Consider the following 13367-nt stretch of genomic DNA (forward strand, 5'->3'; position numbering starts at 1 on the left):
AAATGGCTGGCGGCAAAAACAGCTGATCTGTCTCGGCTCCCCTCTGAAGATAAGCAGGAAGAAGGCACGGCGAACACTTCAAACTTTAAGCGTGAAATGAACACACTTGCTTTTCAGTCTGTGCAAACAAGCCTTAATAAAGATGATGGGCTATAAACCCCGTGCTCCACCTTTTTCAATTTCCTGCTTCACTGAGCATCCCGCGGTAGCAGGGGACCACCTATCCCTGGGAAGATCCTGTTCAAAGTGGCATCACCTCAGTAATGCGACATATATGAAAAGCGCAGAGAGAGAGGGATTTCACACTAGGGAATGTCAGACACTGACCAAAAGTAAATTAAAGGACATCAAAAAGCAGATATGGACCATCAGCTAAAAAGAAAGTTGAGGATTGGGACCCCAGAGGAAAGATCTGTCAGCAGGATGTTTAAATGAATGATGATTCCAAAAGAAATTGCTCTACTCAGGTCAATTACGCTGTTACCCCTTTAAAATTTAGTGCTAATGGGTTTAATGAATGCGTGACAATTGAGTTTATGGAGCGTATATCCTTGAAGTAAAGTCCACAGGCCTCACGGTGATCCTAAACATGGGCAGTTGTGAACCTGCCGGCTCTGACAGGTGGTCCTGTATTGTGGAGCGGGTGACCTCCTCTCATTTCCCTCGATGCCGTCAGTCAAAGGGAAAAGGGTGACGTTAGGTGCAAATCTCATCATAATGGAAAGGGCATCCGCACAGCATGTACGTTTTTTTTTTTAAACTGCCTTCCCATATCAAACATGCAAATAGGGTCATGCAAATTTAACCACATCTGAGTGAGTATATTCATGGTGTGTAAAGAGCCGCTGTCTGGTCTACACACTTGGTAAACTCTCCTGAGGAAAACAAGACTAAGATGTTGTAGAGCATAATACTAAAGCATCTTAATCTAGATTTGCCTGTTATTACTTATACAATCCGGTAAACAAAATGATTGCTGGGCTCTGAAAACACAGGATGTTTTGAATACATGTTTTTTTCCCCCCATTCTGTCTGATTGGCACACAAAAAGAACCTCCTGATGTGTTCTTTTAACCCCAAAACTGGGTTAATGCTGTTGGGACAGAATCGGGTTGCTTTAATCAGAGACGAGAAAGAGCCTCATCATTCTTTTACAGACAACTATTGGAAAATATATAAAACAACATGTTAAAATTTCACCAAACTTCTTGCGCTAGATGAAATAACAAATGACATGATTGTAAAATTATGCTGTGTGATAATGTTAAAAAGAGGGACCGGAGGGTGTGTTCCAACTACAGAGGAATCACACTCTTAAGCCTCCCCGGTAAGGTCTATTCCGGGGTTCTGGAATAGAGGGTCCGTCGTATAGTCAAATCTCGGATTCAGGAAGAGCAGTGTGGTTTTTGTCCTGGCCGTGGAACACTGGACCAGCTCTATACCCTCAGCAGGATCCTAGAGGGGCATGGTTTGCAAAACCAGTCTACATGTGCTTTGTGGATCTGGAGAAGGCATTCAACCGTGTCCCTCGAGGGATCCTGTGGGGGGTACTCCGGGAGTATGGAGTACCGGACCCTTTAATAAGGGCTGTTAGATCTCTGTACGACCGGTGTCAGAGTCTGGTCCGCACTGCCGGCAGTAAGTCGGACTCGTTTCCGATTTCTAGGCGCAGCCAAGGTGTTGAGGGGATCCGTTTTGGTGGCCTTAGGATCGCGTCTCTGCTATTCGTGGATGACGTGGTCTTCCCTGGATGATGTCACAGCTAACAGAACACCAGACCAGAAGTACCTACAATGAAGAGAAAAAAAGACAGAACCAAGAGTTAAAATAACAAACAAAGCAAATTGGAGAACAGTAGGAGAACTCAGCAGAGTGCGAAAAATAGATCATGATGTCCTATGTATTTATATAAAATCATAAATAATGAAAACAGTTTCAGTCCAAACCTTTGATTGATAGATAGATAGATAGATAGATAGATAGATAGATAGATAGATAGATAGATAGATAGATAGATAGATAGATAGATAGATAGATAGATAGATAGATAGATAGATAGATAGATATACAGAATAGAATATCTAGAATAGATAGAATAATTACAGTTCTTTTGAACATTTAACCCTCAGTTTCCCTCATCCAAACTGCAAAGCAATAAAACCTCTTCTGTTTGTTGTTTTGTATCGTCCACCAGGCCCTTACACTCAGTTTTTGGATGAGTTGTCAGATTTCTTATCTGATTTGGTGTTAAATACTGATAAGGTTATTATAGTGGGTGATTTTAACATCCATGTTGACACTGAATGTGATAACCTTAGTGTAGCCTTTAAAACTATCCTAGATTCAATTGGTTTTGTTCAAAATGTGCATAAACCGACGCACTCTCGGCTCCATACTTTAGACCTTGTTCTGACATATGGCATTGATTGTGAGGAATTAACAGTATTCTCTCACAACCCTGTCCTGTCTGATCATTTTTTAATAACATTTGAGTTTAATCTAACTGAATTCTCCACCCCCAAAAGAGGGTTCCATTATAGTAGATTTTTATCGGATAATGCTGTATCAAAACTTAAAGAGTCTGTCCCCTTCTTAATATCCTCAGTATTGCAGAAATGCCCTGTAGATGGCAGCATTGCTGTTTCTTCCCATTCACAAATCGATACCTTTGCTAACAATGTGACTTCCTCATTGCGTTCTGCATTAGACAATGTAGCTCCCTTGAAAAAGAAGGTGATTATTCACAGGAAGCTGGCTCCTTGGTTTAATTCAGAGCTGCGTTCCTTGAAGCACAATGTTAGGAAATTGGAGAGAAAATGGCGCTCTACACACCAAGAGGAATCCTACTTAATCTGGAGGGACAGACTATTGTTGTATAACAAGACCCTCCGCAGAGTTAGAGTAGCATATTTTTCATCATTAATTGAAGAGAATAAAAATAATCCTAGATTTCTCTTTAGTACAGTTGCCAAACTTACCCAGAGCCACAGCTCTGTTGATCCATCCATTCCCTTAGCTCTTAGTAGTAATGATTTTATGGGATTCTTCATAAATAAAATTGATGCCATTAAAAATAAAATAATTGGCATCCTCCCAAACATGATTACCTCGTCCTCAGTAAGTGAGGCAGCATTGGAGGAATCTTTAGAATCTGCGCAGTGTTTGAACTGTTTAGAAGCAGTAGAGCTTTCTGAGCTATCTAAAATTTTAGCTTCATCTAAACCTTCTACCTGTATGTTAGACCCAATCCCAACCAAGTTGTTTAAGGAGATATTCCCTTTGATCAGTGGCACTATTTTAGACATGATTAATCTATCCTTAGTAAATGGATATGTACCACAGGTTTTGAAAGTAGCTGTTATTAAACCTTTACTTAAGAAACCTTCTCTTGATCAAGATGAGTTAGTAAATTACAGACCTATATCTAATCTTCTTTTCTTATCTAAAATTCTTGAGAAAGTAGTTGCTAATCAACTTTGTGAACATTTACAAAGTAATGACCTACTTGAGGAGTTTCAGTCAGGCTTCAGAGCTCATCATAGCACTGAAACAGCTCTGGTGAAGGTCACTAATGATATTCTCATGGCCTCAGATAATGGACTTGTGTCTATACTTGTCCTGTTAGATCTCAGTGCTGCGTTTGATACAGTTGATCACAATATTCTCCTACAAAGACTTGAACATACTGTAGGGATTAAGGGGAAAGCATTAGGCTGGTTTAAATCTTATCTGTCAGACAGATTCCAATTTGTTCATGTTAATAATAAATCTTCCTCAAACTCTAGGGTCACTTGTGGAGTACCACAGGGTTCAGTCCTTGGACCAATTCTCTTTACTATATATATGCTTCCGATTGGCAAAATTATCAGACAGCATGGGATTAATTTCCACTGTTATGCTGATGATACTCAGCTATATTTATCCATAAATCCTGATGAATCCAATCAATTACTTCGACTGCAGTCATGTCTTGATGACATCAAAAGCTGGATGACTTTAAATTTCCTGCATCTAAATTCTGACAAGACCGAAGTTTTAATCTTTGGGCCAGAGTCCTCAAAAAATAAACTTCTTAACCAATCACTTAATCTGGGTGGCATTAACCTGGCCTCTGGTAATAAAGTAAAAAATCTTGGTGTTATTTTTGACCAAGACATGTCATTTAAATCCCATATTAAACAGGTTTCCAGAGTTTCCTTTTTTCACCTCCGGAATATCGCCAAAATTAGAAACATTCTGTCCAGGAGTGATGCTGAAAAACTGGTCCATGCATTTGTTACTTCAAGGCTGGACTATTGTAATTCTTTACTATCAGGAAGTCCACAAAATGCAGTTCAAAGCCTTCAGCTGATCCAAAATGCTGCAGCAAGAGTTCTGATGAAAATCAACAAGAGGGATCATATTTCTCCAATTTTAGCTTCCCTTCATTGGCTTCCTGTTAAATCAAGAATAGAATTTAAAATTCTTCTTCTAACGTATAAAGCCCTTAATAATCAAGCTCCATCATATATCAGAGCTCTGATTACCCCGTATGTTCCTAACAGAGCACTTCGCTCTCAGACTGCAGGTCTGCTGGTGGTTCCTAGAGTCTCTAAAAGTAGAATGGGAGGCAGATCCTTTAGCTATCAGGCTCCTCTCCTGTGGAACCAACTCCCAGTTTTGGTCCGTGAGGCAGACACCCTGTCTACTTTTAAGACTAGGCTTAAAACTTTTCTTTTTGACAAAAATTATAACTAGTGACTCATGTTACTCTCAGCTACCTTTATAGTTTTACTGCTATAGGCTTAGGTTACTGGAGTATATCAGGATCTAATTTTCTCACTATATTGAGTTCTACTGTTCTTCAATTATGCATTATGTGTTGTCATTTCTGCTTTAACTTTCTGTTCTCTCTCTTTTCTCTTCATAGTAGGTACACCTGGTCTGGCGTTCTGTTAACTTTGACATCATCCAGAGAAGACGACTCACCTGCTACTACCATCTAATGTAGAACAGATTACTAGATCAATGTGTGCTTCTGTGCTTTTTTGTTTCTCTTGTTGTGTCTCTGTTCTGTCTTCTGTAACCCCAGTCGGTCGAGGCAGATGACCGTTCATACTGAGCCCGGTTCTGCCGGAGGTTTTTTTTTTTTTTTTTTTTTTTTTTTCCCGTTAATGGGTGGTTTTTCTTCCCACTGTCGCTTCATGCTTGCTCAGTATGAGGGATTGCAGCAAAGCCATGTACAATGCAGATGACTCTTCCTGTGGCTCTACAGTTCCCCAGGAGTGAATGCTGCTTGTCGGGACTTTGATGCAATCAACTGGTTTCCTTATATAGGAAATTTTTGACCAATCTGTATAATCTGACCCAATCTGTATAATATGATTGAACTTGACTTTGTAAAGTGCCTTGAGATGACATGTTTCATGATTTGGCGCTATATAAATAAAATTGAATTGAATTGAATTGAATAGATAGATAGATAGATAGATAGATAGATAGATAGATAGATAGATAGATAGATAGATAGATAGATAGATAGATAGATAGATAGATAGATAGATAGATAGATAGATAGATAGATAGATAGACATTGTGATTAACACAGATCCTTCGTGAAAGCAGAGGTGTAGCAGATGTAGAGAACTGTGAATGTCATCTACATCTGCTAAAGTAAACTGAGGTTCTTTGGAGTTTGTGGAGTAGTGCTAAGAGCACTTTCTGACACGGTGGTATCATTAGCAATTTTCAGCTCAGTGGTCTGCCTGTACTGGAGCAGCACTAAGAGTCAGGAATATACTCAGCTCTTTCCTGGACTGTCCTCTGGACTCTGTGCAGGAAGTGAGTGGGTGGGTGATGTTAGCTTAGCAGATGTTACTCATAAGAACCCTCAGCTCTCGCATGACACAGAGGATGCATTAATAAGCTCCTTCAGCAAGAAAACACTGCACTCACACAGTGCAAGAAGCTCATCTTACACAACAAGTACATCATCCTAACAGCTGTCTATTTACTAGCAGCATCTGTTCATATACCACTGTGATGAAAGTTGTCTTTCAGGCAGAACAACATAGCAATATGTATGAAATTACGCTCTTAAATATTTATGTTAGTAATTTCACATCTTTTTATGCCTTTGTGTATTTATTTTAGTCTTTTGATGTCTTGGGGTTTTTTTAATCCTTTATTCAATGATCCAATGACTTGTTACTTTGCCTAGGTTGGGACCTTTTTCCATCCATCCATCATCCTCTGCTCATCCAAGATCAGTTTGTGGACATAACTTCTCCAGGAGGGAAACTCATCTATCCATCCATCCATCCATGTTCTGCTTATCCAATCCAGCAGTGATCTATATCAGAAGAGACGTGCATTTCCTGCAGCAAATTCTGTGTCTTCTTTGGGTTTCCCCTCCAGTGGGACCTTCCAAGAAAGTTAAGCATCCAGTAGACATCCTAACCAGATAATCAAACCATCTTAGCTAACTTATGTCGATGCAAAGAAGTAGCTTCTCTACTTTGGGCTCCGTGTTTAATATTTAGTCCAGAGCTGCCTACATTACAGCTTATTACAGCTGCTTTCCAGGATACTGTTCTTTGACTACTGATAACCAATCAGTTGTTTGCATTAATTGCCAACAAGTCTCACATTGCAGGTAAGGCAATTTGACCTACTCTGCTTTGCAGATCTGATTTCTTTTATCCTCAATGGAGAGTTTTTGAACATGAATGACCTGTTTAAGGACATGTTACAGCCTCTATAGGCTTTGTCTAGTCTAGACTTTGACTAGGCCACTCCAAAACCTTCGTTTTGTTTGTGCCAAATGTAACAGCGGCACACACCTTCCAAAAAGTTCCTCTTTTATTGAGACAGTCTACTGAATATTTTTCTAAAGGCTTTGAAACTCTTTCACGGATGCCATTTTTTTTATTTTTCTTGCTATTGGTACATAAACACTGTTTTAGATGTTGTTCTGGGTAATTGCCTGATTTCCTGGATGAGTTGTTGATGCAGTCAAAAGAATCTGGAGTAATTTTGGTTTGTTCATTTGCAACTGGGAAGGTTCATCCATGTTTTCTTCATTTCTGAATAGTGCCTTTGCTTTGGTCCGTTGGAGTCCCAAAGCATCAGAAAAAACTTTGTATCCCTTATCAGAATGTTAGATATTCATGACTTTGTTTATCATCTGATCTTGAATTTGTTTAGATCAAGACATTTTACTTTTTGAGTCTGACTGGCTCCATACAAAGCATGATCTGATTCTAAAGATCCACCTGGGATCTTAAACTGAACCATAAAAAAGTGTGTTTGTTTACAATTAATTTATGTTTTACTAGGGGTAAATTTATTCTTTCCACATATATTAGATGATTTTCTTAATAAGAAAGTAAGATAATCATTGATTATCTGAAACTTATAGTGTAACAAAAAAGCAAAAATAAATCTTTGAAAGGGAAATGCTATTTCACGCCACTTAAATATTATTTTATTTTGAAGGCCACCTGATTTCTTGTACTGTTTCTAGTTTCCCATTTTGCACTTTGCAGTAATTATAATACATAAGTTCTAAGCTGAGCATGTGTTGAATGTTCTGTGTTATTGCAATTGCTCTCGCCTGCTGTGTGAACGGCCGGCGATAAGGTCAGGCCAGCGACTGCAAAAGTGGCTACGTCATGGCACCATTCGCGTTGAGGTGGGTTCACATCGACCCCGATTTCAGCATGCGGCGCGACCGATTTATGTGTTATCCCTATGTACAGGTGCAACGCAGGAGCGTTGCAATGCAAAACGATGCAACAGACACGTTTCTAGCAATGCAACAGGCACTATTTTGGTCGATCACAGCGAAATCACAGCAACGCGTCAACTGCAATGGATACGAAGCAGCAGTCACCGTAGTTGAAAAATCTGAACTTTTGTGTCTTGTCGCGTCAACCAATCAGGAACTATGTGTGGCTGTGATGTGTGAATTGTTTGCGAAACTGTGCTCGTTTGAACGCACCTTAAAAGTACAGAAACACAAATGAACTATGCAACAAATGCACAGAGGAGCAAACACAAATGGCAACAACAAGAGAACAGAAACAACATGGAAATAAGGAAAAGTGACAAAAAAGGCACCCAAAGACCCAAACACCTAAGGATCATAACATGTTCTAAGTTTTTCCTTACAAGCTGAATAATCACAATGTTTCTTCTTTTAAATTGGGTTTTGGGTACTGGACATCTTATACAGTGTGCATGCAGAGCACAGACGAAGTGCTAGAATGTGAACCTCACTTGCTTTGGATAAACGTTAAAAAGTTCAATAGGAACTGCAGTACAGTCCATTAGAACAGCAATCTGCTCTTCTTCTAGTTCTGTCCACCAACATACTTCACTGCCACCGCTGGAAACATGCTGTGAGTGGTAATGGATGTCTTTCCACCATTGCCTTTGTCCTAATTGGAACTGAGTCTGTGGATAAATAGGTCCATTTGGTATGCTCAAGTTAATGCTTTGTCCAAGCAGATTCCTGTCAGCGAGTCTGTGTTGTCTGTTTCTGTAGAAATCTGGTTTCCATCATGGATAAATTCTTCTTCAAAACGATACACAATAAACATACAGTGCTTTAAAGGTGATGAAAGTATCACAAAAAAAGACTTACTGAAACAAGTTTTAACATTTTTGACCAAATGGAGCTTAGATTATGTCATGTAATAATAATAATAATTAAAAAAAGTTTTCAAGGTGGACTAGTTTTTTAATAAAACAAAAAAGCTTCAACTCACATCTTTCTCAGTTATTCCAGAACTCTCGTGTTTTTCAAGCAGAATCAAATTCTGCTGATTATAAAAAAAATTCTTCAGATGAAAACTGAACTTTTTCATTGTTCATGGTTAGTATAACAACATCTTGACATTAAAACCTTGAAAACAGGCAAGAAAATCTGAGTAATATATGTTTTCACTACTTAAAGACAATTGAAATAATGGTAACTGAAAATAAAATCCCTCTATCAATTTAACTTTCCAACAACACTGAATGGATAAATGAGGATGGATGGATAATTGTTTCAACTGAACGGCTTAATGCTAATGGGAACTAGTTTGATTTAGATGATGTACAATGTTTAACCATACACACTGAAATAAATGTGTATCCCAGAAAGTTATATAAAAAAAACTTTAACAGAAATAAATGTAAATGCCAAATTGCCAAGATTCCTAGTATTAGGAATATTCTTATTCCTAATACTAGGAATTATTATGTGATGAAAATATCAAATTGCCTAAATGACATGGAAAATGGCCTCATACTACAGTAGCCACAGAAAGATGCCATTTAAGCAAAACAACCAAAATTGCCTAAATGAACAAATGTTTAAATTAGGAAAAAGAAACTTGTAATGATACATGTATACAACAACCAAATAAACAAGTGTCCAGAATACCAAAATCATCAGACCCATAAAAAAAGAAAAATTATAAACACAAACAACATCCAAAAATGAAACAAGGTTCCCTTCTATTATGGTTTGTAGCTTTGTGTCATTTTGATCGTTACTTTGGGCCAAACAGACCTTACAGAGATCTGTAACCAGGGGATGTTGGTTTATTAATTAATCCATATCCAGCACTGCAGCCAAGCACTCAAACACTTTTGCCTTTTATTTTTTTTGCTTTGTTTTTTCCCCTGATCTAATTATTTCTCTAAAATTATTTGATAATTATGTGCTAATCCACCATTCATTGTTATCTGCTTTATTCAATTAAATAAAGGAGATGGAGTGAGTAAGCTTACTCCAACATGAGCAACTCTCCTCCAGGAGAATCCTGATGTGTTCCAAGGCCAGAATGTAATATTCCTCCAGGTTTTGAGGTTTCCTCGGGGTCTAACCCAAGCTGGACATGTCACACACACCCCCAGGGCAGTCAGCCATAAGTCATTCTGATCAGGTGCCCACACACCATCTATAACGGGGAACTCGGATATTTTGTGAAGGAAACTTGTTTGCACATGTGTCTAAAATCATGTTATGCTGAGTAACACCAGAGCAAGTTTGTACATTCAATCCAACATTATGTACATTATGCCTGTCATGTTTAGTAGTTGTTGAGGACCCACATGGTAACAGGATTCTGGTACACACATGACTGAGTGTGGAATAATAAATTGAACAACAGACAAAACTCACAGAAAGACACAAGGCACATCAACATGGCAACCAGGGCAACAGTAAAATCCAGCAGAGATTGTGAGCGACTTAAACACTGTGGAGATGTTATTGTGTCTTGCAATCCAAGGTTAGTATAATCTACACAATGCAGAGCGGCTGGGGAGAAGTCTAAGCAGGGAGCTGAGTGAATGCTGTGGGCACAGGACAAAAATGGGAACATAGAGGATCTAACTCAATATCCTCTGTCATAAGAAAGAACTAAACACCACAACACAAAGGAATGAACTAAGATGGAGAGACCCAATGAGAATAATAGCAAAATACCTAAATGCAATGTCAGGTAAATACATTTGTGGGAAATTAACAATTCTGCTTCTTCATGTTTGCTTTGGTAGATGTATATGACAAGTCTTGTGATCATACCAATCCCTTACACAAATGAGAAAATCTTGTAACATGTGACATAAATTTTGGAAAACCATCAACAAATAAGAGAAAATATGCTAAATACCTTTATTGTCCCACAACAGTCATATTCGAGAGTGACAGTGGCAAAATCACCGAACAGACTGTCCGACACACCCCCATGTCATACCATCCAGTATCCACAGCAACAGGTGGTGGTCCACTCTGGACCGCTCCAGTTTGTCCTTCAGAAGTTAGTTGGATGATTTGAAAGCACTGGAGAAATCAAAAAACATAACCCTAAGAGTGCTTCTGGGTTTCTCCAAGTGGTCCAGAACTTGGTGCAGCAGGTAGATGATGGCATCATCCACCCCGATGCCAGGCTGGTAAGCAAACTGCAGTGGATCCAATAAAAGATACGTTTATACTAGGGGTGTCACAATGCCGATAGCGGTTTCAGCATTGGCCTGATACCAGCGTTAATTAGTAATACTCGTACTTGTAAAAACCGCCAGATACTCTGAGCAGATACCAGTTGTGGCAGATTTTGTTTCTGAGCTGGGCTTCGCTGCACCACAAAGACTAGACCACACTCCATGCCAGGATGTGGTGCTGCAAATTAACTTTCACTGGACCTACCAAAAAATAAGTAGAAATGGAAGAAGACGAGAGAAGTTAGACGGCAGAAAGGAGCGAAAATTGGTTTGGAAATATTTCAAAATAAATACAGAGGATTCTACAGCGGTGTTCAGCTACGCTGTCAAGAGGAGGAGCGAAAAGCGCGTCTTTTAACACGAGTAATTTGATCAAGCAATAAAGGACTAAACACAACTCTGAATTCCAAGAGTTTTCTGCTGCTAGCAGCACCCAATCACAACCAACACTGCAGCAGGTACTACAGAAACATAAAAAAAATGGCAACGGAAAATCCACGTGCGGTAAAAATAACCGAAGGTCTTACTGAATTTATCACCTTGCCGTTTTCAGTGGTCAATGATGTTGGATTTCGTAATTTTCTCAACATCTTGGTATGAAATTCCCAGCCGCCACCATATTGTTGAAAAGTCATTACCAAAGTTGTACAAAGCACAATATGCTTTGTAGACTTCTCTGTGTTAACGACAGATATAATAATAATAATAATAATACATTTTATTTAAAAGGCGCCTTTCTAGACACTCAAGGTCGCCGTACAGAAGGGTAAAAAACAGAATGTCAGGAACAGAATCAAAACAAAAAACATTTAAAAAATAAATAAAAAATAAATAAATACCGAGGCTGGGACAGGGAAATTGATAATTAAAGAGAATAGGCGGTCTTAAACAGATGAGTTTTGAGTTGTGATTTAAAATTTTGAAGTGAGTCCGTGTTTCTAAGTAGGGGTGGTAGAGAGTTCCAGAGGCGGGGGGCAGAGCGGCTGAATGCTCTGCTCCCCATGGTGGTGAGACGGGCGGAAGGGACAGACAGGTGTAAAGCAGATGAGGATCTAAGAGCACGGGAGGGGGTGGGAATGTGCAGGAGGCCTGACAGATAAGGGGGGGCTAGGTGGTGAAGGGCCTTGAATGTCACCATGAGAATTTTATATTGAATGCGGAACTGCACGGGGAGCCAGTGAAGCTGTTGGAGGACCGGGGTGATGTGGTGGATAGAGGGAGTTCTTGTTATGATGCGAGCAGCTGAGTTCTGGACCAGTTGTAGTTTATGGAGTGATTTCTGAGGAAGGCCGAAGAGGAGAGAGTTGCAGTAATCCAGTCGGGAGGTGACAAGGCTGTGCACAAGTATGGCAGCAGTGTGTGGGGTAAGGGAGGGACGGAGGCGGTTGATGTTTCTTAAGTGAAAGTAGGCAGACCGGGTAATGTTATTGATATGGGATTGAAAAGATAGGGTGCTATCGAGGATGACACCCAGACTCTTAACCTGGGGGGAGGGGGAGATGGAGGAACTGTCAATAACAAGTGGGAAACTGTCAGTTTTGGAAAGAGTTGATTTGGTGCCGATGAGGAGAACCTCAGTTTTACTACTGTTTAATTGAAGGAAGTTTTTGGTGAACCAGGCTTTTATTTCACAGATGCAATTTGTGAGGGAGGTGGGGGGAAGAGAGGACGATGGTTGTGTGGAGAGGTAGAGCTGGGTGTCATCAGCATAGCAATGGAATTGGATATCTGGACGAGCAGCGACAGTCCATTGCTTATCATTGGTTTAACTGCACAGTGGATTACTGAAGAGTTCACACTCTATAGAGCCGTGTTACTAGCAAAACAACTTCAGGGTTCTCACTCTAGCAGTGCCATCGCAGGTGCATTTGAGGATATACTTAAGATATGGAATATTCCCAGCAGTTCTGTTCATGTTGTGCTCAGGGACAATACTAACTCCCTAGCCTACCATGCATCGCTCAGACCCTCCAGCTGGCTGTTAATGGGGGTCTTTTGGCTCAGAGAAGCGTAGCTGAAGTAGTTACTGTCGGACGAAGAATAGTTGGACATTTTAAAAATTCAACCTTGGCATGGTTCCATCTGAAAGATATTCAAATGCAGCTAAACCAACCCATAAGAAGACTTCAACAAGATGTGCCAGCCCGCAGGACTAGCACCTTTTATATGCCCCAGTCTCTACTGCAACAGAAGCGAGCCTTGGGAATATTTGGATCTGAATATGAGCTACCGGGTAAACCTCAGTGCTCACCAGTGGATGCTTGTGGGAAAAGACGGAGGGAGGACTCGCTCCATTTGAGGAGTTAACGGAACAACTTAGCTCCGCTGAAGCTTTGGCCTCTGATGCCAGACCCTGCTCTAACTGTGGTGCAGAGACCACGGCATCAGAA

This window comes from Fundulus heteroclitus, chromosome 6 (genome assembly GCF_011125445.2).
Source record: "Fundulus heteroclitus isolate FHET01 chromosome 6, MU-UCD_Fhet_4.1, whole genome shotgun sequence".
Lineage (NCBI taxonomy): Eukaryota > Metazoa > Chordata > Actinopteri > Cyprinodontiformes > Fundulidae > Fundulus > Fundulus heteroclitus.